Raw genomic sequence first — 5,489 nt, 5'->3', positions numbered from 1 at the left:
TATCACCATTAACAAAGCCTTACATGTATTCACCACTCCTACCATTGTTACCTAGTTCTTGCATGTGTGCATGAACACTTCTATGTATGTGTCTGTGTGTTTTGCTTTCCCCCTAAATAAAACATAAAAACCTATTTCAAATGCCTCTGAAGATCTGTTTGATTCAGGACCTGCTATAGCTTGGCTGAGTCCAGAGGTCACTATTGCCCAAGTGAAACTATTTCATTCTATTGAGCTTAGTACCAAAATCCCCTAAAAGCATAGCACTTGCGGATGTCCTCCCCAGACTCCAGCATTTTGGGTAACAAAGGACCTCTTGAATCAGCCATGGAGCTAAACAAGCTCAGGTAGAAAAGAAACATTAGAAAAAACAGCAAGTTTTGTTTCCGCTTTCTTCCCTTCATGGATATTACTCATACAATCATAGAATAGTAGAGTTGGAAGAGACCACAAGGGTCATCTAGTCCAACCTCCTGCCATGCAGGAATTCTCAATCGAAGCATCCCCGAAAGATGGCCATCTAGCCTCTGTTAAAGACCTCCAAGGAGGGAGACTCCTCTACACTCCAACGAAGGAGTGTGTTTCACTGTCAAACAGCCCTTACGATCTGGAAGTTGATTTGATTCAATAATTCTAAAGTAGAAACAAAGCGCTCTGACATATTTACAATGCACCATGTGCTTTCCTCCCCTTTTGTTTAGTCACTCTCTGGATGAGGGCTATTTTCTATTTCAGGTGAAAGGGCCCTCAGTCTTCACAGGAAGTGCAATGGATTCAGGTTCCTTACCCACAGAGGCCACATTTTCATAATTCTCCATCATCACGGAACTGTACATAAGTTTCTGCTTCTTCGTTAACAGTTTCCATTCCTCTTCAGTGAAATATACTGCCACATCCGCAAAGGTCACCTGCAATAGAAAATAGCCCTCATCCAGAGAGTGACTAAACAAAAGGGGAGGAAAGCACATGGTGCATTGCAAATATTATTTCAACACTTCAGAAATCAGTTCAGGAAATAAACTTTAAATTCTGCAAGGAAGCAAAAAGCTACTGTCTTTGAGATCCAGTTTGTCTCGAATCCTTTCAATATAATATACAATATAATAAAGAATATAATTTAGACCATTTCTGGGATACTGATGATAGATTAGGATACTGACTATCCCAACATGTATTGTACCTTTAATCACCAATGAATTATATTGCACTTAGCCACATCTCACTTAATCTCAGAGGCTAATTTCATTTTTAAAAACAGTTCTGGGGAGTACTCTGGGCTTGAGGGCCACTGGGCTCACGCTCAATTAAGATCCAGAGATATTACTCCATATCCCCCAGCATTTCACAGATCGGGAAAGCAAGACACGTATGGACAAGCAACACCAGAAGGAGGTCAAGATGGCCAAAGTTGTTAATGATGAAGATCGCACAAGCAAGGAAGGGTACAAGACCCTGCCCCCTTCTCTCCTCCTCTCTCCCCTCTTTTGAGTTGATGGGTTGCACATGTCTTTTGAACTTGGAACACATTTTGCAACAAATGAACTGACCTGAGGAGAAGGGAGAAAGTGTCAGAGAGGAGAGAGAAATAGGACATTTTCAAAGCCCCTGAAGAAATGAGGTGACAGAGGGTTAACCAGGACTCTCTCTGCCAAACTGGGACAGTATGTTTTCTGCTTGCTTTCATGAGCTGGCCCAGACACAGATGAAAATAACAGTCAGGATGGCAACTTACCAAAGAATTGTTGTACCTCGGCAGCCTCTTTCTGTTGGAGCCCAGCTCCCTTCGATTGGCCTCTGTGTCGGCCATCAGATGGCAGGGGAGGGGCCTGGTGCCCTTGCACTTGGGTCACTTCAGCAAAAGATACTCCAAAGCTGTGTACAAGGGGGTCAAGATGAAATTCCTGACAAAAGAGACCAGGGTTAGAGTTGGTTTGTCAAAGTCACAGAGATTAGCATCCTGCTGGTGACATATGCAGGTGAGAAATGTCTCCTTTGGGCCAATGGAGAGGTGGGCATCCCCTTCCTCCCTCTGCACCAACCAAAGCCCCCCTGGACCTAGTACAGACTCACTGCAGCTCCCATACACAACAGTTACTCCATGCTTTATGAGAGTAGCTGGGGATAAGGGGATGGGGAATTGGAAAGGGCCCTGATTATGACCCCGTTCCTAGATATGAAATGAGTGCATTATTTGCTGAAACCTGCAGAGGTCCCCAGTGGCCCTCAGAGGAAGATGTCTTCATTTTGTTTCTCACTACAGAAACACAGCTGGATGCTTCTCCAATACCTCACATCCAACATTCTCAGCAGGAATGGAATGACCATGCGGGATGGCTTCTGCAACTCTATGGGATGGTCTGGGTCAGTGAATGGCCAGTTGTACATTGTACCCAGAGCAACACTGGAGCATAGAGGGTTCTGCTGGATCAGGCTGCCTGGCCTGGTGGTTCCTCATTCTCCCAATGGTCCAAATATATAGCTTTATGGGTGAAGATTGCATCCTGGAAAGTGAAATTGATGCATGTTTCTTTGTATGCATTGTTTCGGAATGGACCTACTGCCAAAATCATATTCATCTTAACTTCTCCGTGTGTGCTTTTAAAACATATCCATACTGCTGAATGTGTGGCACCTGATACAACAAAAGTCTATCAACGTATAGGTTTCAGATTAAAGATTGGACCCTGGATTATGCTCATTTTTGGAAAGTGAAGATGTACGTAAATTCATTTTATAAACTCAGTGAGAGAAGTATCTTACCAAGCTAAAGTAAACACCACGTACACACACAGTCCCCATAAAAAGGACTCACTGGCGCACTGTGTTTCTGGTTTCTGGAAATCTCACTTCCAACTTCTGGGAACACAATGCTGCTAGAGACTGAATTTGGGGCTTTATGCAGCAAACCATGGGCTCACTCTCTCAGCTGCAGCCATTCCACACAATCCTGGACTGAAACATTTAAACAAAGGTCCTTATTCACCACCTGGAATAAAGGCCTACCTTCAGAACAAAGACCTTGATTCCTGCAGCCCCAGAAAGGCCTCTCCTGCAGTCCTTTATGGCCAGAGCTTCCCCGGGTCAAAGGCTGTCTCCTCAGCCGTAGAGAAGGGTTGCTCTGAGTGCGAAGGAGGAGGAGGTCCACAGGGCTGAGGGAGGGAAGGCAATGGGGAAAAGGTCATTGCCAATGGCCATGGAGGGCAGACGGTGACAATGCCTAGGAAACTCCTCGGAGTCCCAGCCATTCTAGGAATGAGTGGCAGGAGTGAGTCCAGGCGGCTGAGGGGGTCTCCTTTCCCAAACGGGGAGGCAAGGACTGGTGGGACCCTCCCCAGATAGGGCTCAAAGGGAGGGTCTCTTTCTCCACCTCTCTCTCCCAGCCCCCAAAGCCCAGCCTCCCCACTGGCCCTGAGTCCTCTGCCTCCCGTTCCTTAGTCCCCCACAGACCCCTTCCTTCCTTCCTTCCTTCCTTCCTTCCTTCCTTCCTTCCTTCCTTCGCCCCAAAATGGAGGGGCAGAGGCACAAAGGGACACACAGCCTTCCTTTTGTCCCAAGGAGCCTGGCCTCCTTCTCATTCTGAAGCTTCAGGGAGAGAAAGAGGAGCCTCTGTTCAACTGAGGCCTCAGGTTCTGGAACATTATTCCTCACAGTCAAGCAGCACAAAATGGCAGCCGGAACACAAGATGGCCACCTCTGCCTCAGCGCTTGGCAGTTGGCAGTTTGAGACCTTCAGGAAACCCAAAATGATGGATGAAAGGGCCCCAAAGTCGGAAGGGACCCCAAACAGGATTTCTGATCCTAAAGAAAGGTTTTCCTGATGGCATCCGATGGCTGTGAGAACACAAAAAGTCCCCAAACAGGACTTCCAAACCTTAACAACACCTAAACATTTTCCTGATGCTACTGAAAGGAGGAACCTGATTCCCTCCTTAATTACAATTAATAATGAAAGATATTACTATTAATATCAAGAGTGCCCATCGTCCACAACCCAGCTCAGGTCTTGACCGCTCAGGGAGGCCAGTCCAGCTGCAGTTGGCCCTCCGGCCATCCTCCTTTCCTTCTGCATTCCTCCTCTTTCCCCCAGCATCAGTCCCTTTCCCAAGAAGGCTGCATATGCACTATAGAAATAAGGCACTTTGACTCCGCTTTAAACGCTCATTGCTATGGAATCCTGGGATTTTATGTTTGGACACTTAGCCTTCTCTGCCAGAGAGCTCTCCTAATAATAATAATAATAATTTTTATTTATAGCCCGCTTTTCCATGGTAGATCAAACCGGGCTGCAGCAAAGCAAAAAAGAATACAAACAGAATAGCAAACATACAGTATAAACATCTTAAAAACAGCTCATTACATTAAAACACTATCAAAATTCGAACAGCATAAAAAACCAGAAAAAACAACTAGCTGAATGAGACCATTGTATAACAGGGGAGAACAGCATGAAGTCAGGACACATGGGGGAAAGCTTGAAGGTCTTTAGTTCCTGCTACAACAAACCACAAATCCCAGGATTCCATAGTATGGAACCAGGAGAGCTAACACACTTTAGAACTGGAGTATTTCTGCAGTGCAGATACAGCATGAGTTGGTTGTAAAAGGGTAGAAGTACCAAAGTCTTGTTTTTACCCTCCTAATAATGGTCTTCCTTTACAAAAAATAAGTAGTTTGTTTTAGTCTCTAATCCTTATTTTTGTTTTAATAAGGCTTGTATTAAAACTGTCCTCCCCATTTGTGATCCCTTTTAAAACCCTTGTTCTCCAGAAGGAGTACAACTGTATGAGACACACAAAACACCCACAAAGAGACACACTTCCTTCCTTTTGGCCCCAGGAGCCTGGCCTCCTTTTTGCTCTGGAGCCTCAGGAGAGAAAGAGAGGCCTTTGTTCAACTGAGTCTCAGAGAAGGTTCCGGAACATTATTCTCCACAGTCACAAGCAGAACAAAATGGCCTCTGGAACACAAAATGGCCAGGGATGGTGGGAGGGATGGAGATTCCAGCCAATCAGGGCCAGGTATTGTGGGAGGGATTAGGTTTCCAGCCAATCAGGGTCAGGGATGGTGGGAGGGACTGGGATTCAGAATGTCCTCAGGATGTGTGGGATGCTGGGAAAGCTGTGATGAGGGGTTTTTTGATTAGTCAAGAAGCTTACCTGAATAAAAAAGAAAAAGAAAAAGAACAGGAATTATCTAAATTAATAGCAGCAAAAGAAAAAGAATTAGAAACACACCTGGGAGATCCCATATTATTGGAAGAGATTCATCTACTAAAAAAACAAAAAATGAATAAAGATACATTGGAAATTAGCAGGAGGCTAAAAATTCTAAAACAAAAGAATTTCGAACATGCTAATAAAATTAGTAAAGGAATGGCAGAGATGTTAAGGAAGAAACAAAATAAGAAAACAATAGTCGAATTAAAAATAGAGGGTAAAATGGTAACGAAACAAGAAGAGATAAAAAATGGGTTCGTTCAATTCTTTTCC

General features: G+C 44.6%; 1 long non-coding RNA gene across 1 annotated transcript; it reads right to left on the bottom strand.

Annotated features, from left to right (window-relative positions):
- Positions 1–856: 856 nt before the first annotated feature.
- Positions 857–3,138, bottom strand: LOC121917679. Its single transcript, XR_006101080.1, has 3 exons — positions 3,004–3,138; positions 1,733–1,901; positions 857–908 (listed from the first exon to the last, which is right to left on the bottom strand). It is a non-coding gene; the product is annotated as an uncharacterized LOC121917679 (long non-coding RNA).
- Between the last annotated feature and the right edge of the window lie 2,351 nt (positions 3,139–5,489).

The sequence above is a fragment of the Sceloporus undulatus genome, unplaced genomic scaffold (assembly GCF_019175285.1).
Source record: "Sceloporus undulatus isolate JIND9_A2432 ecotype Alabama unplaced genomic scaffold, SceUnd_v1.1 scaffold_91, whole genome shotgun sequence".
NCBI lineage: Eukaryota > Metazoa > Chordata > Lepidosauria > Squamata > Phrynosomatidae > Sceloporus > Sceloporus undulatus.
The sequence above is the reverse complement of the archived record's forward strand: the minus strand, read 5'-3'. Positions and strand labels throughout refer to the sequence as shown.